The sequence below is a fragment of the Lichenostomus cassidix genome, chromosome Z (assembly GCF_008360975.1).
Source record: "Lichenostomus cassidix isolate B80296 chromosome Z, HeHo_3.0, whole genome shotgun sequence".
NCBI lineage: Eukaryota > Metazoa > Chordata > Aves > Passeriformes > Meliphagidae > Lichenostomus > Lichenostomus cassidix.
Genome location: NC_139511.1, coordinates 12,438,129 through 12,465,510, shown reverse-complemented (window position 1 = coordinate 12,465,510; position 27,382 = coordinate 12,438,129). Strand labels below are relative to the sequence as shown.

The following is a 27,382-nucleotide window of genomic DNA, read 5'->3' as shown; positions in this document are numbered from 1 at the left end:
ATTGTTTGATTTTCAGGCAATGTGTATCTCCCAGTAGGCAATGATAGACTAGAAAGGGAACAGAGAAAGTGGGTGTACATAACTAGGCGTGCTGATGGGATCCAGTTTAGTAGGGAACACAGGGATTGCCTTGGAAGATTCCCATGGCAGCAGCAGATTTATTTTCTAAAACAGGCAGGCACAATCACAGCAGAATCATCTTTTTTCAGCTTTTTCTGGTGTGGCCACATCTCTAAAGGGTGAAGTGACTGAGCTAAGCCTCTCTGATCCCCGCTCATCTTCCCTTGCCTGCTGCAAGAGAAGATAACTTGTCTTCTCATGTCTATCAACTAATTTGTCAGTGACTGACATGCCCAAGTATGATGGACCCTTTCAGTGAACATTGTCACATTATTAACACAAGAATTCTTGCCATTTTCTCACTGACATATTTGGTAGGACACGCCTCATCTAGATGTGCATTGTAAGAAGGGAAATCTACTTCAACAGGCAAACCTACCACCTGAAGAGTGTAAACTTGGGATATCATTTTATTGACATGAATTTCTAAAAACTATACAATTGACTTATGTTTGTTTCCTCTGCTACCATTTACTTCCCTTTTCAAGATGCATGAAATACAAAAAATACATCTGAATATGCTGTTTAAAAAGCTCACATTGTAAGCTTATGTCTTCCAAAACGCATTTTACCCCAGGCTTGGCATATGTATCGTTAAGCCTCCCTTACCTCACGTGCTTGATTGCCAGATTTGAAACCTTGAACTTCTCAGGTTTTGAAGATATTCCTCAATGTGTTATAGTTTATGTAGTTTTAATGAAATTAGTTTAAGATATAAAGACAAGCATCTGCCTAAAATATTTCAAAAATTAAATTTTCAGTAGACACCACAAAAGTTACTACATATGCTGAGCAGTTTAATTTTATTCTACTGTAGGTAATATCTTTTTTTTCTGAATCTTTTATTTCATCTGTAGAAGGTAGGATCCTTTAAACATTCTATATCTTTATCTCTTCAAAGGTCAAATGCTACAATGGTTACTAATCATGACTTTGAGAATGACTATAAGGATAAAAAATTTTCCTTCCAATTCTGTGCAACACTAATCACAGAAAACAAAATATTCAATGTAATGAATTATTTTAACTAATAGTAAGTTTAACCTAATCAGTATTGACAGCGCTTGGAATTTTATGACCAGTCACTGGACATTAGGTGTTTTCCATAAAAGGAAACCTAAGAGAACTATATCTGGTATCTTTAAGTCTCCTAACTATTATATAACTATTTTAACTATTGAAAAAAACCATGAGTACTAACAAGTGAAAAACAATAAGACCAATTTTAAAAATGATGAATGGATCAAACGAAACACTGACATTTCTGGCTTTGGCTAGCACATCATAAGGTTTCTCTTGCCTCTTTTTAGTTTGGTCATTCCTTTTTTTAATCTGAAGCCAGCCTTGCATTTGATGATCTAGTTTGTTCTTTCTGAAAAACAGGGGATTGCAGTGCTGCTAATTTAATAACATTTTACTGGTTTTCAGCCTCCTTTTATTACTTTCTTTCAGTTCTCCCACTTTTATCCTTCCCGTCCCATCTGCCTGCCCCATTTCCAGGGCCAGCACTAGAGCTTCCCTGCTATTCCTGGAATGCCTGACCAGGGACCCAGTGAAAGGCACCAACGTCTTAAAAGCTCAAGTCTACTCAGATTACAAGTAGCACCAAGGTAAGACCAAATGCTGCTTGTGCCACCCACAGCCACTGTCATTCATGTTAGAATTTCACTGACAACAGCTGATCTCTGACAGGCAATGGAAAATTCAGTGAATTTGGAAAAAAAACCAACACAAAAAAACCCCCTAAAAACTAAAAAATCCCAATCTACTGTTAGAAAGGTCAAAGAAATTGATAGTGGCATGGTTCGTTCATGTTGATTTAATAGATTGCCCTAGTTTTTCAGCATGGATGTCTTTACAGCCACTGCTACCCCAGCATAACTGCAGCTGATCATGCTGCTCAGCAGTTTAAGAAAGTAGGAATTCAGAAGGAAGTGTGGTGGAAGTTTCCAGAATATAGATGGTCTGTTTCAATAAAGACAGGCTTTTTATACTTAATTGCTTGGCCTAGGAAGCTTAGCTGCCCTGCCCACTCTCTCTGTCTGGATGCACCCAAATGGATCCATGCAGGTAGGATTCCCCATGAATAGGAGAATTTCCTTCCTGTAATATCACTTGCTTCTTTCTTCTTGCTGTACAACTATTGAAAAGGAAAAAAATATTTCCATCAGCTTTGTTGCTAACACTTCCGGTCTTCTTAGTCCTGAGTGAGGAATGTTTTTTCTCTCTTTTGAGGAAGACAGGACAAAAGGGAATCAGCAAAATCAACATATCTCACATCAGTTTAGAAATTAGGTCTAGTAAATATTTAAGTGTTTTTTAACTTTTGTCTGAAGAAAATAATTTCTGTGGCATAAACAGTGCTGTCTTAAAGGTTCTGTAGAGATAAAGGACCTTCATCCTTCAACAATTAAATATGACAGGAAACAGTCTCCTGAAGGCCATGACATATTAGCATGTAAAGAATTATTCCAAACTGTATTAAATGAAACGTGTATTTTCAAATATGTTTGAGGTTTTCCATGAAGGCAGTAGTACTACAGTTGCAAGGTTCCAACCTATAACAGCTCTGGGTTATCTAAAAAGAGACCATCGGGTTCTATTTTTATCAACAATGATATAAATCCAAAGAAACCTCACTAACTTCAGACTAGCTGTCTTGTATTTACATTCGAATTAAAGATGTCAAATCAGTCTCTCTTTTATTGCTCCACAGTACTAAACACAGATCTCTGATTCTGAAAACAAAATCTGCACTAATTCACAAGACTGGAAATTCATTAATTCTGTGCATGAGCCACCTGAGTGAGAGTTAATATTCTCAGGTAAAAAAAGGCTGTGAGTGTTTTTTTACTACCAGTCTATTTTAATACCATTTTGTGGATTGGGACAGATTAAACAGCAATTGCTCAGAATGCTTTCTAAGCCACAATGTTTTGGTTGCCTCACTTACCTCAGAATATATTCTTCTGTGAATTAGAAGTGGACTTACTCCTGACATAGTTTTCAACTATTTCAGATTCCTTTGCAGTGCCAAGGTGCAGTAAAATCCGGTGTAATGTAAATCACTCTCTGATACTACTTTTCCTTTCTCTTTCTGAATAGATCTGTAAATAGAAGGAAAAAAATATTATTTTGAATGGCACCAGTAGAGAAACTGGTGTCACAGATGGAGTTTAAAAGTCATATAATCTGGTTAATAGCTAAATAATGTATTTCCTAAGTTGGATTTTGGCTACACTACTTTGAATGCTTTAAAGTTTTTTATTTTAATAAAGAGAACATTTTAAACTGCTGAAGCTGGGGATAAGGTAACATTATCCTCTTGGCACATTTAATAATGGGCACTAATGTAGCCTGTATTTCTAATGCAACCCCTCTTCCTTTTCTAGTGTTAATGCTGCAAATTAATGTATTTTTGTGAGCAGCAAACCTAAGCAGTAATGTGGTCATGGGAAACTGGAACAAATGTCCACTTGCTCTGGAAAGCAGCACATTACAAGTTTGAAGTCCTTCATGTTTACAATAGTGGCTTGATTCTCAGCAACAGGTCATAGCCACAGAAACGAGAGCTGCCTGAAATATCATGCAGGGCCTGTAAACCCAGGAATGTGCTGCATGCTGCCAGCAGTGCACTATAGGATCTCAAGCAGCCTGTCCCCCAGACCAGGGAGAACTGCAAATATTTCTGACCAGACCTGCTGGGCCAAGCTGACTTTGGCAGAAGTGAGTGCATTATGCTAACAGGGAAGCCTGTTTTTAAGTCTTTCAACTGCTAAATATTGTAGTAACTCCAAGACAAAGATGTTGCTCACAACAACAATTCCACTAACACTGTTTCCAATGCAAGAGTTAATTAAATATTAATGCACTTTGGTTTGACATCTTTTTTTGGAAAGCAAATAACTCACCCAAACTTCAACTACTAACTTGTGTTAAATAACACAAGATACCTTTTCTTTTCTGTGGTCTGTGCTTTCTCTCCGAAAGGAAAGACAAAATACCACCAGATTTTATCCAATGAGATAAAGTATGTGTAATTACACTGAAGTGTTATACTGAGTCTTTGAATCAAAATTACCATTTCCTAGACTTTTCATGTACTGTTCTTTCCTGTTAAGAAAGCAAAAGGATGACAGGCAATTTAATACTGTTATGAAGAGTGATTCCCTTGCAATGTGTGGACTCCCAAGACAGCATCTCTGCAGAGCTGGTTTACCTGTAAATGTAGCCAACCATCTCCAGCATTTCTACATCTGTACCCCAAAATTCTCACCAGAAACCTTGTTGATGGCCTCAAAACCAAATCTTGGGTGATTTGGAAAGCATCCTTTCTAGTTCCATGGTCCATCCTAGGCATGTCAGTAGATCCATTTTACTTTACATAGATGCCTCTACCTTATCCACTCTCACACAAATCTGACTTGTCATGGCTAGCTACCAATTGGCATTTTCAAAGGCACCCATCTTCTCCCACCTACAAAGCAGTCCAGGATAGCAAGGTACCTCTTACACAAGCCAAACTAGTCAATCTCTTCAATGGTATGAACTTCTGAGCTAGCACAGACTATTAGCAAGAAATTAGTCAGAAGAACCCCAATGTTCACATTTTAAATACATTTAAATTCTCAGTTCTTAGAGTTGCAAAGGCTACACTGGGATGCAATTAAATAGGAAGTCTGCTGTCCATAATTATAAATTACTCTTTTAAAGGTTTTCATTTAAAGGCATAAATGCAATGGCCTTAAAACAACCAGCAATAGCGTGCATGGCTTGGTTTCAAATTTCTATACTTACACAAGCAGAGATCAAAAGAAACAAGGAATCTTGCCACTCTTTTTGTGTCATATGAAGAATGTCCAATCTCATTTCTGCATTAAAATCAAAAAGTCACATCAAATTGCTTTTCATACTTGGGATTGCGAGAACAAAATATTTTCCTCAGCAATGTAACTGAAGAAAGCAATACTCCTGATCCACTGGAATTACTTCTGCTGACAAGTGTGTTTGAAGAACTTGGCCATTGGGTTTTAATTCTTGGTTTTCAAACTGTGTTTGATCCTTTGAGAAAAAAAACGGTTGCAACTAAGTACTTTCAAATGGTTGATGCCAGCCTAGTTTTCTATCAGAAAGCTTATTATTTTAAATAAAAATAAATGGCATTGCCATGCAACAAATATAGCTTTTGTCATTGTTACAGAATCCTTTATACCTATAGAGAGCTACCTAGGACAGTACAAGGTACACTATTTAGATTTAACAGACAGCTAAACTGTATTCTCATTAACAAAATGCATTAGGCTACACACTAATACAAACACCTTACTGTCGACCAGAAAATCTTTCATTGAAATTAAAGAATATTTGTTCCACAGAGCCATAAAATATGCACTTTGTACAGGATCCTTTCCAACCACAGTTTACTGCAATGCATGGATATATTTCCATTGACTTGAGTGACTTTTACATCAGGAACTAAGGCACTGCATCCATTACAACCTCTTAATGAAGAATCACAGGGGAAGAAAAAACAGGTTTATTATAAATTAAGATATTCTGAAAGGGGTTTTTTTACCTATATTAGCAATTAATGAGTGGAAACTAGGTTCAGCCTAATGTGTAATTCTTTCTCTTACCCCAATTAATTGTCAATCTGATTCTCCACAGTTTTGTCAGTAGCCAGAAGATTTGAAATTTTAAGAGAGGGCACAAGGTCCTGAATTGCCAAAAAAGACAAAATTGTAGCATACCATCTTTAACAAAGAAAAAGTCATTATCAAACCTTTCAGACAATTTAAATAAAAAACAAATTCCATTTCAATTAGTATTTCTTTGTAAGGCAAATCTTTGAAAACAGATAATGCTAAGTTTCACTACAAATATGATACACTGGAACCCACTACTCCACATCAAGTTCTGCATACACGCAACGATGATGGACTATAACAGCAGCGTTCAGGACAAGACACATCATCACTGCAGACTCTGATGCCCGGGTGCCAAATTAATACAACAGTGTAAAAGGGCAAAGAAATGCTTGGAGTTTTGGAGAATTTCAGTTCTAACTTGCCACACTTGGAGGAAAAGAAAAAAGAGTAAAAAATATTAAATAATAGCCCTTTCTGACATATGAAGCAGATGAGGCTTCCACCTATAATCCTTCTGGTACTTATTGCCCACAGATCCACTAACACATAAAACACTCTGTGTTGCTGCTGTTACCTCAGGCATACGTAGGGCACTTAGCTGCTAAAGAACAATTTGCATAGACCAGGGAGCTACAATATAACTTTGCACAAAAGGCAAAACAAGCGCTTTGTGTTATTGACCCTGCCAGTTCTATTGCCCGCAGAAGGGGCCAGTATCAGGTGTAGCAAGGAGATATTCAGCAAACCTCAAGACACTCAAAACTGCATTTTCCTTAGTCTTCCATCAGCTGGAAGTCAGCTAAATTACTTGTCTCTGGTCATAAAATGGTCTGAATTCTACCTCGGATGTAGTTCCTTGAAACCATGCAGTGGAGCCAAGATAGTGTCATTGAAACTACACCATCATTATTAGCACCATTCTTAGGCTTGAGGTGCTTTTTCCTAAAAATGCATTTCCTAAAAATTTCCAGCAATGCATAAATCAATAAATTTTCTGAAAAACAGCCCCAAGTAGTGGGGTGGGGGCTGGTATTCTGAGGCACACAGAACTCTTTTCATCACCACTAGCCCCAGGTATAGGCAGGTTGCATCTTTAGTGTCATCGCTGCTCAGGGATCAACTGTACCAAAGCAGCACCAGCCAGGCAACAGCTGCCCTTCTCTCCTCCCTTCACATCAGCCAGAAAAACTGGAATATGTGCACACTTCTTTCCCAAATTCCTATGTCACCCCCCACCTGGTAGACTCAGATATCCTGATACGGAGTCTGTAGCTGCCACAGCTACACCTGCATCACAGGGCACAGATCACATAGCACTGTGTGTTCTGCAGCTCTGCCTCAAATACCCTCTTCCAAGCATCCCAGGAAGCACCAGGGCTGGAAGCACCCCATGCCCTCCAAACATCCCTCACAGACTATAGCACAGTTATGTTTTTACCATGTCTTAGGAGAAATATTGTGGATTTAAGCAAGGCTTCATCTCTGGTGTTCTGTCTGATCACAGCCAATGGATATCAGCTTTTATAGGGTATAATCAAGATATTTAGAGGGCCTGGAACAAGCAAAGCCTACCTATTGTGTGAAGCTGTGTAATAGATCTGGAGTGGCTTTATAAATCAGCATACAGAAGCGAAGATAATTGATACTTGATACTTATCTTCCAAAGACATTCTTGTGAATAAATTCCTATTTTAAGTATGATTAGATTTCTGAGGCAGTAGAAGTTCAATTAATTATGCAGCTATCTAAACAGAGACAGATAAGATGAAAAAATCATACACACACAAATTTCTCATGCCTTTTCTGCAGAACTTATATTACTTGATCAGAGCCAAAGTTCTTGAGGTGGAGAGCAGATTATTCCTCAAGGACAGTGTTTTGCAAAGTACATAATTTTCAAACATGGATCACAACTGTGTTATTTCAAGATTTAAATGAACCAAGGAAGTCAAAGAAAGTATTGAAACTTTGCCTAAAACCAGATACTTTCAAACTTCTAAAGAATTCCTGAAAATGAAACTCATGTTCATGTACCTTCCTCTTAAAGACAAAAAATAATTTTTTTATCAGTTACTTTGCTTTTTCACTACCAACACATAACCAGGTGTACTGCAAAGAGCATTCTCTTATAGCCTACCAAAAAATCTGCTTCTTCAGCCTGAAAACTTGCTGCATTTCCCTGACCACTTTGGGAAAGATGAGTCCAAGGATTTCAAAATCCATACGAGAGTAAATCACTATCTGATATGTCTCTAAGAGCTTCACTTAGTGGTCACATAATTCATTGATTTTTCACACTTTATCTGAATCTATTTTATTAGTGTCTTATATCTTCCTTGAATATGTGCAAAACCTTTTTTCAGTGTGGAAAAGAATCCTCAGGTTGTCCTTTTTTTCCACAGTGGCAAATCTAATAAGAATCTGCTAAGCCTGAAAAGCTCCACTTTTCCCAAACTTATTAACTAATAATTATTAAGTCTATACTCTTCAGAGACGTATGTATAGTTGTTTCTCCTGGTTCACAGGGTGTGCTTATTCTGACCTTGTTATTTTTAGGCAAATACCATTGAGTAGAAAAAATATTTTCTGGAAATGGGTTTACAAACATGTATTGATTAAATCGTGGTATATCTGATAAAAGTTCAGAGGTCGGTTGCTCTGCACATTTGGAATTGGTAAGATGCTTATGCTACAGAAATTCAGGTTAAATTTAACCCTACATTAGCTGTGTCTGTGTTTGTCTGTGTGCAGAGTTGGAAGAAGGGGCACTCTGTTGACTAAGTTCAATTATTTAGTGTAAGTGTATTGAATGGCCTGTGTGAAGAAAACCCTAAAATTAATCTCAAAATACAGCATGCATTTTCAATGTTAATGATTAAGCCTTAAAGTATGAGAAGCGCTGATGGAAAAGGTACTTAAATGACAAGATTAGACTCCAAGAATCCCATTAACTGGGCTCAAAATGCCAGCAGTGGTTTAACTCCTTTTCCACTGCTTCTGTGGCTTCAGCCAAGGAAAATGAACTATAGAGGTGGAACATCTAAGTAAGCCTCGTGCAAGGATATCTTGGGACTTCCCTGCCTTGCTCTGCAGGGCAGCGTTCATCCAATATATATTAAAAGATTTGTCCCAAAGTTTGGAAAACCTAGTTTATCTAATGTACAGAAAGCAGAAAATCAAAGGGAAATTTCCCATATCAGTTGTGGTTAGAAATTCTTGAATGTTTTGTCTTCCACTTCAGGTACAGCCAGAAAACAAATATGTCCTTTTCTTCTTTGCACACTGTTCCTTCATTATCTAGTGTTGTCAGTGTTATGTCTTCTAACCATTCAGCCTTGAGTATTGAGAAAATTAAAGCCCACGATAATACTGAAAATGAAGAGAAAAATAAAAATGTATTGTGATGGTGCTTAAGCAGAGGTCTGGAGGGGAGTTATGTCTGGGCAAGCCTGCTTACAGAATCAGGGCCTTCATTATCACCTTGTATGTTTGTATCTACAGTTGTTGTGTGTCAATCTTTGGTTCTCATCTTCCCAGGGGTATGTAGGCATGGTGTTTTAAGGGGGAACAAAATGAGGTTGTGAGCCAAACTTCATTAGTTTTGCTGGAAAGGGGACTGTGACCCTTGCAGACTTCATGTCCTGTCCCTTGAAGCTGTTTTTTTTTTTCCCTTTGTCTTATTAGGAAAAGTACAAGAAATTCTCTAAAACTTCAGTTCTTTAATTGAAGGGAAATAACATGTTTAAATGCTATTTTAATTACAACTACTTGGACTTCACATAAACAAAATTTTGTTAACTTTTCAAATTTTTCAGTGTTGCTTTGACCTATTTTTTTAGATGCCTGGAAAGAAAATAAAGGATCTAAAAGGCAGTAATTTTGGAGTTAAAGTTTGACGCTTCAATGCATTTATTTTTAGTATATAATATAAAGGATGCTTAAAGAAGAGGGGGAAAAAAGTACCTAGGTCACCTAGGTCAGGAATGAAAAAGTGTTGCTTTGGGAAAGGCAACCAGCTCTTTTGGTTTAGTTTATTGCTCACCTTTTATTTTTTTCAAGCTACATTATTGCTTTTTTACATTAATCCTTGTGTAACATCATTTGCAGTCTGAGCAACAAATGCTGCAATCGCTGCTAGAATGGGATTTCATAGTCTCTTCAGATCTTGTGAATGCTCTAACTGTAACAATGAAAGCACACCCATATTAAAGACAACAAGTTAACATAAAATGAAGTAATTACTTTACAATCCATTTTCAGAGCCATCTGGCTTTCTTCGCAAAGCTTGTCCCACCAGGCTGAAGATTAGCTGGATATTCTTTTGCTAGCCACTTGAGAAATATTTGGGATTCAGGAGACAATCCAGGAGACAGAAGACATGCAAAGTTCTTGGAAACTATGTGTCGGCGTCAATGGCTGCAAATGGAAAAAAAAGTCTGCAGAGAAATCTGACCAACACCAAGCAACTGTTCTGAAGAATGTGGCTTTAGTTTTTCAAAGTGGAGTCAGCCTGGTAATGTGTGCAGCTGTAGTGAGGGAACACACAAAAGCAGAGAGCAGACGAGGTACAGGGAGAAGCTTTCCCATTTCATCAATTCTGCATGAAAGATTTCCTTTTGTAATAAGTCCAGATTTAAAAGTTCTTTCCTCTAATTGACCTTAAATAATAACTGCTGAGAGAGAGATTTACTAGCTGATAATTACAGCCCTTCATTTATGAGATTTAGGTTTTCGACCACAGAGTCTGAGAATGAAATATGAGTCAGACTGCTGCTCTCTGAGTTCAGAGTGTTGCTGCACAAATATTTATCCAAAACAGTTGGATAAGTATATCGTCACTCTGAATTTCACAGAGGGCATAAAAATGAACACATCTTCCTGCAATGTGGCTTTTGGGGCAGCACCTCTTCTTACCCTAATGATGAAAAATACTAAACTAATATTGTTTTCTGTTAAGAGCAAAGCCTTTCTTGGTACACTTGCTGCAACTTTTATTTTAAACACGATAATTATAGGAGGCACAGGTGTTGCTACCCATGACTTCCCATAATAAGATTTTTTTTATAAAGATATTTACATTATAACATCAAGTCTTAAAATACAGGGAAATACTAGAATTAAAATGAGGAGTGTATCTTTAAATTATCTCCTTCCCCTCTTGGTTGCATGTATTATGTCACACCCTTCAAATACCTTGTCATAAACTTCTGTTTCTATCACATTTCAGCCTCATTCTGGATAGAGAGTAGAATATTTTCTGTGCTTGAGCTGGGTTTGTTTATTGAACAAGACTTTTGTCCAAGGCATTTTTTTCCAAATTTGGTTGGAGAACAGTGAATGTATCACTGGGGTGCAAGAGGAAAGCTAGTTTTGTAATTAGACACTATCAAATGCTACATTATCAAATGCCACCCTTCAGTACCCCACTCAGAGACTGTAGAAGCCTGTGAGGAAAAAAAAATTATAGATAATTTTAGTTCACAGCTTTTTCTGTGTCACCTCCCTGAGCCATAAACTTACCTGGATAGGCTATGATGTGCAGAATATCACACTCAGTGTCTGGGAAAACTTGAAGCTGGTCAACTTGAGCCAGCTTGAAACCTATGCCTTTCTCTCCATCAGGGTATTGTCAGAAACCCAGATTTTTCAAAAGAGTTTTTAATAGATACAAAGTGGAAATCTGAGTATGTTTAGACTGAGAAAGTCTACACTAATTTATATGAGAAAATCTCCCTGGGTTTTTTATGAGATTGTGTTGTTGAAATTGGCTTCTTCCCACTATTTCCACACCCTGACATGGCAACAAACCTGCTGAGTCCCAGGGCTTTGAGATGTTACATAAAGAATTCAGGGTCAATAGGATGGACGATATGACTGTGTTTACCCATTTCCCTTGACAAAGGCTAAAGAACTGAGTTTTTCACTCTTTTCATCTTGTTGCTAGTGACAAAAAAATGTGGAAAAAATTATGTTCTAGATGGAGAACAAGCAGTGATTTTAATGTATAAATATTAAATACTCTCAGAAAAAAATACAAAATAGATTATTTGTCCAAATTAAATTCAACATAGGGTGGACATAACTTGCACTGGTGAGTGACACCAGAGGAATAGTGATATTTCACTACTTTAACACTTAATAGTAGTATATCATGCTTTAGACTGCTGTCTAGACAAATATCTTCTTACAAAAATACTTTAGTAGTAACCTTGGAAGTGCATAATCTAAACCAATGAATATGAATTTGAGTTACAAATATGAGCTGTTCTTATCTAGAACTTAAGGTCAGTAGCAGATGTTACACATTCCTATAGACTCATGCCCAAAGACAAGGATTTTTTTTTTTAATGGCAGAAATCTGCCAGCTATTCTTGCCTTATCTGCAACAGCTGAGCAATCTTTCAGTGCCATGAGGAGATTGAAAACTTGGCTCATATCTAGCATGGACAAGCTTGCCTTAATCACATTGCTCTTTTACATGTGCACAAGGACATCAACATTGACAGTGCTACAGTAAAGCAGCCATTTGCTGAAAACAACTGTCAACATTGTCAAGTTTTTTGGAACCTTTTATAATGTTATTTCTGTGACAAAGCTTGTATAATTCTGCTTATCAGCTCCAATAACAAATTTCCATAGAAGAGGTATATGGAGAAACATACTGGAACTGGATTTTCTATTACTAGCTCCCACCTGACATTTGAAAGCAAATGGATCCGAAGACATTACAAGATAAGTGAACTGAAATATCCAGAGTTTCCAGTTTGATTTAAACAAATTTCAAATTTTTTCTTGAAAAAGTTGCAAAAAACCTAAGTAAAACATTTTGTCAGTGGTTCATAACTCAGGCTTATTCTAAATTTTTTATGAAATTTCATTGCTATATTAATTTTGCCATTGAACCCGTAAAGGCATGGTTGAAAAAAGAAACATAATTACATTATTTGTGGTATGAACTGATACCTGGGATTTTAAAAAACCCAACATGTAAGACTCAGAATATGCACAGAATAGGTAAATACTACAAAGTGCATTGCAAAATGCTGCAGAAGGTGGGAGAGACCCATTATTTAGGATCAGATTAATTTATGCTCAGGCCTGGTGCCTAGTCTGTGCCTACACCAACTATTGGGAGTTCTGTTTTTTCGACTACCTCCTAAGACCAGTCTCTCAGTATCTGCCACTCTTTAAGTGACTGGGCCGTTAAAACAAATATGGAAATGGGTCTTGGTATTCTTGGCACTATGACACTTTCATCTTATTGTATTCTGCTTTCAGGAGAATATTCTTGCTTTTCTATGAGCAAGTATTATTTAAATAAATCAGAAAATTAACAGTATTAAATAGACAGTATTTTGTTAATTACAAAAATACTTACATGAAACATATGAAGTTATTTCCATACAAATTTCATCCCACAGTGCTCTTTCTGATTACCCAAAGTCCTAACTCCTCTAGCTTGCCTTACAGAAGTGGGTTTTTACTCCCTTTCAATCAATCAATCAATCAATCAATCATTCTTCTTGGTGACTCATAAAATAGCATGTAAAGGAGAACAGGCTATGTTTCTCCGAGATCCTATCTCACATCTGATATAGGTTACAAGGACAGCTCTGTGTGTGCTCCTGTATTCTCCTCAGACTGAGCACTAATGCCGAGGAATCTACAAGCCCATGAATTATCAAACTGTCCCTGTTGAATGCTAATAAGGGCCCTAAATAATGCTGTGAACAACAAACTTTCCCTGTATCATCTTAAGCACAATTTCTAAAGAAGTCTTTTAAATATGTATTACCTGCCAATACTCTTAGCTGTTCCAGTTTGTTATTCTAATAGGTATTTGAAATGCCTGGGAGATATATCAGCACAAACTTTACAATTACAGGTATTTAGCTTGAATTAGAGAGAATGGGGGAAGAAGAGGATGGACTCTGGGCACAGTGTGCATCAGACCCAAAGAGTTTCATAACTCCCAGGAGAACTCAGTGCATACTGTCAAAGTGAATGGTGACTCAGAGTTAATTTGTTTGGTGGCCTGAGGCTACAAATAATACTCTTGCCCACAGCCCAGGTTATTCAGCTTTATAATAAGGATGAAAGCCTTATTATGGCTTCTGCAAAGAGTCAAAATCATGGATACAGTTTTGCCATGCAGGGGAAAAATTAAGTGATACAGAATTGTATATGTGTTGCTCTGAGCTTGTGATGTGTTTCTAACTATTCCTAAAGTTTAGGAACACTAAAATGGTTAATCTTCATGATGACAAAAGGGAGCAGGAAAAAAAAGTGACACCCTTGAATAAACTGTGAGGAAATAAAATGCACAACATGTGATAATGTCATGACTCTATATTACCGTGCATTTCTGGGCTGAAAAGATATGGCTTGATGGGTAATTTGTCATGCTGTGCAATAGAGAACAACACAGTAAAGAGCCTTCAGACAGAAGAAAATTACACAAATAGTAGGGTGGAAAGGTATAATTGAAGATGGCAAAAATCTGAAAGAGAGACATTTAAAATTACTGCACTGACCTACTAAATGCAGTTGGGCATGGAATCCTGGCCTCACAAGAAGAGGCATTAAATGACTGCAGGCTGTGACACTGTTGCAGGATAATGTCAACCTTATGGAGCTCTTACAAGAATTTTTTTTTTAAATAATTGTTAGATTAAATAAATTAAATACTTGTGTTACACTTGCATGCACAGCCTGAATAAACAGCAAACTTACAACAAGGAAAAGGTTTCCTATGGTCAAGCTGGCAGCTGGCATCCAGACCTGTGGAACCTGACCTCACCTTCTTCTCATGCACTGCACAACAACTCGCTGTCCACCACTAGATTTGTGTCTGTAGACAATCCTAGTGACCTAAGTGTATTTGCTGCTACTTCAGATGATTTGTTCACTTGCCTCTGAAGAGAGAAATTATACCCAGTGATTTCAGTGCTCCAGAGAAGCCAGCAGAGGCAAGGGCCACAAGAAGTGTGTCCTTTTCTGCTCAACAGAGCAACACGTCCATTGTTGCTCAAACTCTTGGTTCTTTAGCAAAAGCTGTTGAGAATCAGAGAATCAGAGAAGCAACCCAGAAGGATCATGCAGTCCAACTCCTGGCCCTGAATGGAACCAAGAATCACATCATGGGCTTGAGAGCATTGTCCAACCACTTCTTGAACTCATGCTTGTTGCTGTCATGACTTTCCTGGGGAGCCTGTTCCAGCTCTGGGTGAAAAACTTATCCCTAATATCCAGGCTAAACCTCCCCGAACTTAGCTTTGTGCCATTTACTTGAGTGCTGTCACAGGTCATGACAGTGAAGGTATCAGTACCTGCTCCTTTCCTCTCCCTCACAAGGAAATTGCAGACTGCACTGAGGTATCTCCTCAGCCTCCTCTTCTCCAGGCTGAACACACCAAGTGACCTCAGCCACTCCTCATATTGCTTCCCCTCCAGACCCTTCATCATCCTCATGGCCCTCCTTTAAAGGAGGGCCCTTCCCTAAAAGTTTTATATCTTTGTTATATTGAGGTACCCAAAGCTGCACGCAAGACTCAAGGTAAGGCCACACCAGTGAAAAATAAAACAGGACAAACATCTCCTCGGACCAGCTGGCAATGCTGTGCCTGATGCACTCTATCAAGAAGTGTTTGAGTCCCTCCCTAGGACATGGAATCTTGTGCTATAGAGACAAAATCTGATGCCTTCCCATAAGACATCTACAAATGACCTTCCTTTCAGCCTTCTTTCTCTCTTCTGCTTCCCATACCATCCCAGCACATCAGTGAAAGTACTCTAAAGGAAGCAGAAGGAGACTTTGATTTTCCTTTCTATTTATTACATATTACTTACTCATCTCAGAGATATGTAGCAATCTGAACCCTACAGAACCCTACAGAACCATTAGGGTGAAGTAGGCTACCAAAGATTCATCTGACATCTGTTACTGACTGTCCTGTGTCTCCATGAATGTGAAATGTTCATGTTACTAGTCAGTGTCTTGCAATCACTGATGAACTTCCATGCTACACAAAGAATACCACTAGCACACAAACACTTTGTCTTCTCTTCAGGAGACTTTTGAATTCTGCTTCATATTTGCATGCTCTTTTATTCAAGACAAAGCACAGAATACACCCCTTTCTCCCCTCAGGCCTAACTAAAACACCAGGAAAACATCCTAAAATGAACTTCACAAGATTCCTTCATTGTGGGTACAGCATATTGGCACAATCAAGAAAATGTTGCTGCATTAACAGTTTCCCAGCTTCTTGAAGCACCCAGTCTGCATGAAGCCTCAACTACATAGAGCTAGAGCATGTGCAGAATGAGGCACTATCCCTTTGCACAGATATGATAAAACATTTTGCTACAGTACCAGCATTCTGACCATAAAAATAATCTAAGTTGTTAAACTGCAGGGAGTCTGCTGTCAAGTTAAATAAACGATGAAGCAATCCAGAGACCCCAATAGCAACTGTTGTTCCATGTCCTATGCCATTAAAAAGGTTACATCCCAGTGCATTTAAGTACTAAATGAAGAAAGCATTTCAGTAAAATAAGCTACTGTGTTGGTTTATCACACATCATTTGGTAAGTCAGGGACTTCTGTATTCTGTGGCAATTAAATCTGCCAGAGAATCCATCCACTACTGCAGACTGCTGCAGGATACAGACTGTCATTTTTAAAACTAAAATAGGGCTTGGTAGAAAATAAAATCTTCCAGATATTAACTGAAAAAAAAGTCATGCAGAAGCACATGTCAAAGTTATCAGCAGTGTAACACAATGTCTCTAATATGCCTGAACCACCCTTTGATTTTAATTGTTAATTGAAACAGAAAACTTTACAGACATTATTTAAATGGTCAGTGGTGCTAAGTAGCATAGCAGTTTCTTATCCGTATCCGTACTTCCCAGACCATCTTCATATTCTTGACAAATCTGATAAATTTCCCCATATCAACTCCTTGAGCCTTCTGTTTATTGTGTTGACAACTCTTGGTAACAGCATTACAGTCTGCAGCTCACTCAAAAATGAAGAATTACGTCTGGCACAAAATCAGTAGGATGCAATATAAGATTAAATGCCATACAATGCTGAATTCATTGTATCATTTTTGGTAAAGACTTAAATTTTTTTCAACTTACTTGCAGCAGTGCCTGAAATCTCAATCTTTTGCAGCAGAAGACTGAAGTAGGATTTATGTAAAGTGAGCTGCAGCATAAGATATGGTCATAAAGAAAGAATATCATAGAATGCCAGTGATAAGTAACAAGTCTGAGCCAAGTCCTTATGTAAAATGGTTATGTTGCACTCATATATATCTCATCCATTTCAAAGCCTCTGTGCTTTATTGACATTTCCCAGGCTATGGTATATGAATATAAAATAAATATAAGATCCCAGACTATAGCTGTTTTAAATTTGTGTCTGTTCAGCAGGAGTGAGGCCCACTGCATTGACTGAAGATTGGTACACAGAAAATGACTGAGAAAATATATATAGAATTGTGTTAAATGCTTCCTCTTAGTAAGCTTATGTTCATGCATTCCCAAAGAGATAAGAGGCCTTTTTCTCGGCCTCAAAAGAAAAAAAATTAAAGAACACTTTTCCTTTGAGGGTGCCACATCCCTCAAGGATGTGTTCAGGGTCAGGTTGGGCAGGGCTTGAAGCATCTGGCTGAGTGGAAGGTGTTCCTGCCCATGGCAGTAGGGTGGAATGAGATGCTCTTTAAGGGCCCATCCAAACCAAACCTCTCTATGGTTCTGTGGTTGTTTCCTTGAGCTTAGTTCTCAGTAAGCTACTAAAAAACACAGTTCATCAATCTGGCATATTTCCTGATTTTCTGCTTTTAGGACAGAAATTATTACTCATCGAACTCATACAAAAGTATGCTTCTGGGCTAATTTATGTAGCCATAGCTTTAGGAAGAACTCATGGAATGAAACCTTGGACAACTCTCACAAGGAAACCTTCAGCTTAAAACTCCTCTTAACATTTAAGGCTGGATACTCTGTAAAATAGCCATTCATGCTGGATTTATTAACAGAAAAACAAATTCATATAATTTAATTTTAAAAATTGATAGGAACATATCAGTGATCATATAACAGCTCTGGTTTTGGCTTTGCTATTATTTGGAGGGGGGTCAGAAGCAAGATAACTTTTACCTAAATAAATCCATCATGCTATTTAAAACTAACAAATAAAAAATAAAAAACCACAAGACAACAAAACCACAACACCAAACAAGAAAAACAAAGCAAAACCAAACATAAAAAAACTGTAATTATGAATTGCTTTTATATCTAGTGAGTAAAAAAATCACACTAGGCAACATAGGGAAAATATAGGATTTGAGCTTATTTCACATTATTTTGGCCATACTTACTGGGTACTTCGCCCTTACCAGAATTGTGGCACTTTCAAGACTATTAATTTTGATTTGAAAACAGAAAAGAGCTACTACCAACTAGAGGGTCATAATTCGATGTCACGGATTTATACTGAATGAAAGCTGACTTAAATTGTCAGAATTATCTGGTAAAATAATTACATTAACCTGAAAAATCTTCCTAAAAACCCAGCATTTACTTTGTAGCTTAAGGTTTCAATCTCATTTTTATTTACCCAGCAGCTTTCCAGTCCCTTTCTCAAGCAGCTACCCCCATAGTCCTTGCCCAGAACAACTGCAGGAGGAAACCAAGCTGAAATTATTTCTGTCCTCAAAGGGATGTCCTACTATACTTCATAACCTGTGACTTCAGATATAGAGAATGGAACCCCCTGAAGCTCTTACAGCTATGCTTATATGTCTCTAGGTTTGCATTTGCAGAGCCAACAAATGCAAACCTAGAGACATTTGCAGAACCAAGCAAATGTCAAATCAGACATTTTGTCCTCCTTAATTAATTTGTGACAAAAGCAGATGTGCCTAAACCATATTGCAGCAGATCTAATTTTTCCTTGAGAATTTTTCTCTCTCCTCACTGCCCATAATTTCTCTATACTTGGACTTGTATCAAGTGATTGGCCTGGCCAAAGTACAGATATTGTAACTGCTGAGGGCTAAGGTAACCAAGAGCAAAAAGTACACTTGAGGCATGTCTACTGTTTACTCGTGTTTGTTGGTGAGAAGGCCAAGCTGCATTTTTCCAGGTCATGAAAAACTTGGATTTGTCTGACAAAGGAGTTACACCATGCATGGGAATATCAGCTACAGATACAGACATATGCCATGTAAAGAGTCACTTTTTTGATGCTCTGTCCTGGGAGGTGGCACCCTCTTTCTGACATTGACGACATCAAAAACACACCCACCCAGTATTCCTTCTTCCTTTTTGTAATTCAACTGTTGTTTTTCTTAAGCTACAACCAAAAGAAATTTCCCCTGGAATTAACATTTTTGCTTGGACTTATGTGCTGGAAGATGCAGAAGTGGCTGATGCAGGCTGTTATCTTTGTGTGTCCCAGTTCTTCAATCTGCTAAGATCTTAATTTTGTTGAAGACAATTCCTTGTAGCCCACTGGAAATGTGCAATTGTGTCATCAAGACACACTGTATTTTCTCCCAGTTTGTTGTTGAAGGTTGCAGCCATGCTTGAAGTAAGACAACCTGAAGACTCTTCATCAATTGTGTATCCTTCCTCCCTCAAAAAAAAAAAAAAAAAGCCAAACTTCCCAGAGTCCGCACGTCATCTATACACTAATTCTGTGAACACACCTGCAATGAGGACATGTTTACCACTTCCATTTCTAATCTCAACCTAAACTCTTCCAAAACACATCATTCCATAGGGTCACCATGGGGAAGGTGAGCAAGGCAGATGCATTTAGTGAACCCTGTGTCTGCAAGCATTGATACAAGAAAGAGAAAGAAGAAGCTGTCAAGGCTCTGATTGTCCTGACAGGCTGTATTACCCTAATAAACTTCCCCTTCACTCATGCTCCCAGACTCAGGAGCTCCCTCTAAGTTCTACCTAGGGCTTTAATTAATCAGAGCTGTGTTTTAAATGTAGTAGTCTCTGAATGGACTACTAGACTTTGCTCTGGGTAGCTGTTTCCTGGATAAACAGACCCCTGCTTTTTTACCATTCCCATCTTTGCACTGTTCCCTGGACGGCTTAATGAGTCATGGTGTAGCTTCATCTCAGACCTGTCCCTTGTCTACCTGCTCCTGGTCCTGACTGTGCTCTCAGGGTGATCCCTGGACTGGAGTGATTACTTCACCCTGTGCAAACTGTCTGGACTATTCACAGTCTTGATCTGAACCATATGATATTCCCTTAAAATCTAGTTAGAGCAGCTCATCAGAAACCTGGAAGCCAAGCAAAATTTAACCAAAGTCAAGTCATTGAATGACCAAGTAAGATGATCACAGTAAATACCTAAGTTTCCATTTTATGCATCTTAACTAATGTATTTCAACTGCTGTAAATACTACCATAATCACTCTAGCTTCATGGCAGCTGTGATGCTATACGTGTTTGAGAGACTGGTATCAATTAACTATGTTATCTATAATGTCATATCTGCAATTAATACTACTTCACAACTTATCATTAGCATTTGACAGGGTTTTTCCAAAGTAACACTTATTTCACACTTATTTAGATGTTAATCAAAATTCCTAAAAATGCCATTTATTATAATCTGATTTTGGATAATTTTTCAAATCAGGGGCTCTTAGAGGCAGCAGTTTTGTTTCTGTCTCAATGAATATGGTACATGAATGGCAAGAAACAAAAGAGGATTAGAATTACATTTTTGGGCATACAAGTGGCTACTGCAAAACTCAATTCTTCAGAATGTCTGGATTCTACGTGAATTTTTTCTGCCTACTATGGAGCACTGGACACTGCCTGAGGTCATACTAGGAACTGGGAAGGTGGGACAAGTCAAGGTGAGGTTAGCTCTCTGTATCATTTCAAGGAGCAGGAAAAAGCTGGTAAGAGAGAAAGAGCAACCTGTATATTCCTTCTTTTGTCCTAGAACCTGTGACCAAGGAGGTAGGGAGCAGACAGCAACCAGCACATCAACCAATACACAATGCAAAACATACACACCTTAGTAATGCTCAGATTCTGTGATAATGTTAAGTCAAGTACTTAAAATACCACAAATATCAGAATTAGTTGCCATGCAGCTCTAAGAAAGTTGGCTCTACACATATAGACATGACAACAGCTTTTAATCACTTCCCCTATTTGGTGCCAGTTTTCCAACTAAAGTATCAGGCAAGCATACACAACCTGGTATTCTGGAAAACTTCTTGGCAGACATGCTATTTGAGCAGGCAGCAGGTACATTCCCAAAATTATTCCTGAATTTTTCCATTATTCCAAAACACCTAGGTGTTAGCAATTCCCAATGAAGCAATTTTACATGTTTTCTTTACAGGTGTAATCTAGAATACCACTCCTCCAGTTGATTTCAAATCACTGATAAATCATTATAGAAAATCCAGCACAAGGCATATACCCCAAAGTGGTAACTTTAAATTTGAATGGTTGAAATTTGGCACTCACAAACAATGAAGAATCTCAATGGGAAAGGTTAGGCAACTTGTGTATATGTGTGGTACCAAAGGCCTCAAATAGCAGCTTTCAAATCAACTGTTCATATAGAAGGAAAATACTAAAGAAGAAGGAGGCAAATTTACTCATTTATTAGTAAGCATCTTTTGTAGCCACCGGGACAAACGCAAAATAACTATTGTATCTATTGAGCAGAACAGATTTATAAATCTGGAGCTTTAATGATTTTGAGAGACAACAGCAAAATATGAAAAATGGCTTGTGGGAAGAGAAGTTGAATCATTTCTACATGAAACTGGGAATGTTTAGTGAAACCCCTTATTTCACTGATCGTTTCCAATGTTTATTATAAATATTCCTTTTAAAATAATTAATTTGACAATACACCATATTGCTGATTTGCACTAAAATGTTTTCATTCTAAAAGCTTGTAACATTTTGAGGGTTTAGGTTTGCTTTTAGATACTGTCTATGAATCACTCCCTATCATATTTACATTTCAATTCTTGGGCAAGTATACTCACAATTACTATGAAAAAAAAGAGTTATACAAAACAGAAGATCAGTCTGTAACAAACCACACTTTGGCAGGAAAGGTCACCATTAACTTATTACTTTAAAGTAACTTATAATCAGTGTAACTGTTCTGCAATAAACATTTCTGGGGAAGCTCTCATGTCTTTTCTCTGTTGACAGAACCCTGGAGCCCATTTGAAATAATGGCATATACACACCCAAGTTCTTCCAGACTGCAACTGCTCACACTGATTTCACTCCATTGGTATAGATGCATTCACATCTATCTGAGAACTGCTTTTTACTTTTATTATTTTAACTGTGAGACAATCTAAAAAGACAGGTTTGTTGTGGGTTAGGTATTTGTAGTTCCTGGAACAAGCCTTCTTATGACATCAGCCTGTTATCTAACAGGTGTGCACCTAGTGTGAACCTTCTGTATGAACCTTGTGTGGCTGAGGCTGTGCTACAGCCTTCACAGAGGGCACAGAGGCTGTTCCATAGGAGACACCAAGCTTGGGCCCTACCGTGTCATCTCCTCCCTCACTGCCCCTATGCTCTGCATATTGAATTAGACAAGCACACTGGCTACTCAGTATTCCTGAAAGTGTCAGAAAGTACTTCTTCTGACTACATTAATAACTTCTCCCCATAGTTCCTTTTACATGTTTTAAACAAAATCTACAAGTAGGTATTTGAGGTGCTTGCACAGGTGTGTATACAATTGTCTCAACATTTCATCAGAATCAGTAACTCATTGCAAAGTCAGATTTTTCTCTCTCATTCACTCCTCCATCCTTCCCCTTCAGTGCTTTTAATTTTCTTTTTTGAAAAGTTGTTTTCATTTTAGAGTAAAACAACTGGAAAAGTAAAGAAGCGTGTTCCAAAGTTTTCTTTCTCCCTCACCCTCATAGACACAGTTTATTCAAGAAAGGTTGGGCCAAGTTATCCTTGAGGTCCCTTCCAACCTGATATTCTATACAGTGTAGCTGTATATACTGTGTGTACAGTATGTACAGTGTATGTATGTGTATGTATGTACAGTGTAGTGTATATACTGATATTCTATGATTCTATGATTATCTGTTTTCCTGCCTTCAGTTGCATTTATGCCAAATCTGACTGTTACTGCAGCACAGCATGCAGGTGCCTCTGCCTACAAACAGCCACAGCCACAAACAGAATAATTCCTAAACACTGTCTCTTCCCTCTGACTCCTTTTCTACTTCCTATCTCACTGCATTTACTACATTCTCTTTTTTAACTTACAGACCTACCTATTTGCAAAATTTCATTGCGCAACTTCTTTCCTAAATAAAGTTCTTCATTTCTTTGAAATATGGCTCACCACTATTGCTAACAGCCACTTAAATGGACAGATACCTCACCATATGTACTTCAACCCTGCCCTACATTCCCATCTCAAAATTGTTCAGAATGCTGCAGATAAACTCACCCTTTTCCTACCATACCTCTACTGTCTATATAGTTTTCAATTTACTTTATCTTTAGGAAAAAACATCAGCTCCTCTTCTGTGTCAGGAAAACCCACATACTTGCCAAATGTATATTTACATCCTTTCTCCTCTCAGACTTTGCACAGTGATACAGGGGAGGCCACATGTAAATTTGTCCATATAACTGCTGTATTGCACCTATGAGTGAGTTTACGAATGGTGAGTTTCACACTCCATCACCTTCTTATTGTAAATCTGTACTTCCCTCCTGAAAAATCTCTCCTCCTACCAGTGGAACCAGACTCCTACCCATTTTCTAGTCTAAATTTGAACCAATTTTGTTGTGTACAAGTTACTCAAATGTATCTGCTTTTTAGTCAGTCAGGTTTCTTTCTCAGTCTTTTTCATCTGGGTTTGCTTCAAGCATGAAAGGGTCAGAATTTAAGGCCTGTTTTTGCTCTGATGACGCAAAAATAACAGGAGGTTATTTTACTACTTGGAGAATTCTATGTCTACATTTTATTCTACTGATGATCCATAAAAGCTTTCACACAACTCAGCTCACTCTTCTTTTCACGGCAATACTACCTACTCCTTTGCCATATTCTTATATTTTTTCCTGAGGTTTTTTTTCCCACTTATTTGTATTTGATCTATAAATTCAAAAAAGCATTCAATGAGCCTTTATTTTTCTGAAGTACATCTCAGTTGATGGTGCTAGAAAAGTGATCTGTGGAAAACTAAAATAGTAATAATAAGTTAGGCACATGATGATCTAGAGTTGTATAATATGCCCATTATCATACGATCTGTGCAGTTTGTCATAGCTTTTTAGCACCTGAAAAACTGAATATAGGCCAAATGTTGAATCTCTATTTTGCGTGATAGAGAAGGGAGACAGATTTTATCTGCAATATGCTCAGGCTGACTTTCTAGCATTTTGGAAGAGATTCTTTAACAAATGTTAGGAAAAAAATAAAAGACATTTTGGATAAAAAAGCTAAAAACCATAAAGCTGAGAACATGCTACTTAGATGAAGATTTATATGCCCAAGACATACCACTACCAATTTTCTTCATCCCTTTCTCTCCTCAAGGTCTGTGGCTAGGAAAAATTGGATTTTTGCCAGTTACATTGAGGCAACAGGGCAAATCTTGGTTCTATCATTTCAAAACAGCAGGGTCAAGTCCAGCCTTCACTGTATTTTGCAGTGCACCTGAGTAATCCTCCAAGTGTATAACTGAAATTTTATTTGTTCAGGATGATGAGCAAGGTCAGAGCTTCCTCATCCACCTCAGGCTGAATACATAGAGGGCTGAGTCGAGATTAGATTCTCTGTCTACTTCCCCATTTAGTATGCCAGCAACCTTGACCTTGTAACAAGGTCAGGCACATGATGAAAGGGAAATGAAAAAATTGCCATGTGTGCTGCATCCTTCTCTGGAGGCAGAAAGTTTCACCTCTCTGATATGCTTAGTTGGCTCAGAGTAAAAGTTCTTGAGAGCAATCACAATCCTAGGTCTCAGGTGGCAATCTGCAGAGCAAACAGGCCAGCCCACAGGCAGATTACTTACTGAGGCTTTTGCAGGGGGTCAGGCAGCTTCAACTTGCCTACACTGTGATCATACTTCTTAAATAAAACCATTACACATTTGTAAACACATATACATAAATAAAAGCATAAACCTGATATGGAGAATCTGACATGTGAAAAGGTAACAACTTCTATCATATAGCAAAATTTTACTTTACAAATTCTAAACAAATATACAAATTTTTCTATACGAATACTTTTCCAGCCTAATCAGGGGAGTAATCATTTGTGCCATCTGCACTCAACAGGGACTGCACTGTGGAGACAACATGGCAAATAAAAACAGTAACAGAGGTAAATGAAAATAATGTTCGGGGATATGAACTTAGCAAACCAAGACTCTAAACCAGTAGGATTCCAGTGAAAAGTACTTGATCTTTCCAGACAGAAATGTGTTTTTCTGATAGCAGTTGTAACTAGCAAGGTATTTTATTGTTACAATCTGGCTCAGGTGAAGAAAATGTTTTCTATAACCAAAATTAATGTAGGGTTTTTTAAAAATACATACAGGATGTTAACTAATGAATAGCAATAACTTATTTTCATATTTTTTAAATACTTTGGTATGTTAAAATTGTGCATCAGTTGTACCAATTAATAGGTGGAATTACAAGACAGTTTTGAATTTGAGCCAAGGCAATGTTGAAATAACTACATTTGATCTGCAAAGGATCTTCTTCAGAATGATAATTTTGAAAATAAATTTAGTTCATGCCAATGTTTCTTTCTCTGCATAGAAATACAGAGACAAAAACGTCCCTTTTTTCTCTTAGCTCTATGCTCTGATGCTTTAACTAAGTAGTGGGGCAGAAATCTTAAAAGAAAAACTATTATTTTTCTTTTCACTTATTTCTGTGTAAAAACACAAAATAAGACCCTTTATTTTCTGTCTTTTGGTTCAATTTCAAGACAATTGTTAAGCTCTCAACTTCTGTGACCTACTAAACAGTGACATAGGTGGGTATGGCTGCTGCTGAGAAAAAATAGTCTGATTTCTTAAAAATTTTTCCTATTTCTTTTTCAGAAATACACCAAATCAGACTTGGTTAATGCAATGAGAACAGTGACTAAGTCTGATGGTAATGTGAACTACGGTCATTGTGTTTCAAACTGTAATGGATAATGAGAAGTTTCAGGATTTCCATTCATTAGGACTTTTAGAACATTAATTTTAATCTAAGAATAAGAGCTGACAGGAGGCTAAAAATGAAACACTTGATTTTATCAAACATCATGAAAGTACAAGATCTTTATTATGACAGACACAAACCCCAAGAACCAAGCTTCCACAAAGGAAATAATAAAAACAGCTCTTATTTGGTACTCAGCTCTTAAACCCTGAATAAGGGAAGTACATATTGAGAGAGAGGTACTTAAAATGTTTCCATGGATACAGGATGATGCCAATAAGGTCCACGTTTCTATGTGAAAGGGTGTCCCTGCAGAGACATACAGCTTGGTGAGTGGTTGTTTATACAAGTAAATAAATAGGAACCTTGTTTATCTTACAAAGAGCTCCTGACCCACAATTTTTGTCTCATTTGTTAGAAGGAACATCTTGCTCCTTCTAAACAGCATATTGGAGCAAACCAGACACTATTTAATTTTTTCTTTAAATTTACTTGAGTTTGTGATATAGTTTTCAAGTAGAAAATGTAGTAAATAGGTATGCTGCTTCCAATCCTGGCAAACCTATGTTGGTGACTCTTTTTTTAACTCTGGTGAAAGAAGACACACTGGTACAAATTACACCTGGTAAATTACCAGAAGCCATCTCCAGGAAGAAAAAAGAAAAAAAAAAGAAATGCAAGGGGCAAATTTAAATTATAAATACCCTTACCTTAATCCAATAAGGACAAGCATACCAAATTTTGATAGCTTCTCTCAAAAGAGCCTCCATTTACTTTAAGTCCCATTTTAGACGTGGCTGGCTCCTAGATTACCACAGTTTAAGTGCCACAAACATGTAATTTTGACCTTCAGACTCTCAATTCTGCATGCTTTCTAATTTTGGGATTGAGATTAATACCTTCTACTTGATACGTTTTAGTTTTCTAATACATTTTTGGATTAAAAAGCACAATGAGTTACAGAAGAGACAGACAATCAACTTTAACACGTAGCACAATTTAATAATCTGAATTGAAATTTCAGTGTGCTGTCTGCCCGTTTTAAAAAAAGCTTTCTTCCAGCCACAATTAATAGAACAAAACCTCGTCTTGTTCAGAGTTCTTTCTTCTTGGAATACTGTAATTTTAACACCTATTTAAAGGAGGAAAGTTTTTTGCCATATACGAGCCTCTTGGCCTTCCTTCTCCTCGAAGAAGCCATTCCTGGATACGGGATAAGACCACTGAGTTGATATTTTCCATTTGAACTCGCAGCGTACTTTTGAAGGGGGATGGCAGTGCTCTGTTCATTTGCCAGCGCTGACAGAGGTCTGCTTGTCAGTGATACCTTTTACAGCTAAATTTACTCGGGAGTGACAGAAGCAGGTGCACCTTGGTCT

The 27,382-nt window shown here is 37.6% G+C and overlaps 1 long non-coding RNA gene across 2 annotated transcripts; it reads right to left on the bottom strand.

Annotated features, from left to right (window-relative positions):
• Positions 1-742: 742 nt before the first annotated feature.
• LOC146424400 (uncharacterized) lies at positions 743-27,048 on the bottom strand. 2 transcript variants are annotated; one of them, XR_014846804.1, is made up of 4 exons: positions 26,714-27,048; positions 10,011-10,184; positions 3,074-3,227; positions 743-852 (listed from the first exon to the last, which is right to left on the bottom strand). It is a non-coding gene; the product is annotated as an uncharacterized LOC146424400 (long non-coding RNA). The 2 variants fall into 2 exon arrangements; XR_014846803.1 differs by lacking the exon at positions 26,714-27,048 and having other exon boundaries at positions 10,011-14,416.
• Between the last annotated feature and the right edge of the window lie 334 nt (positions 27,049-27,382).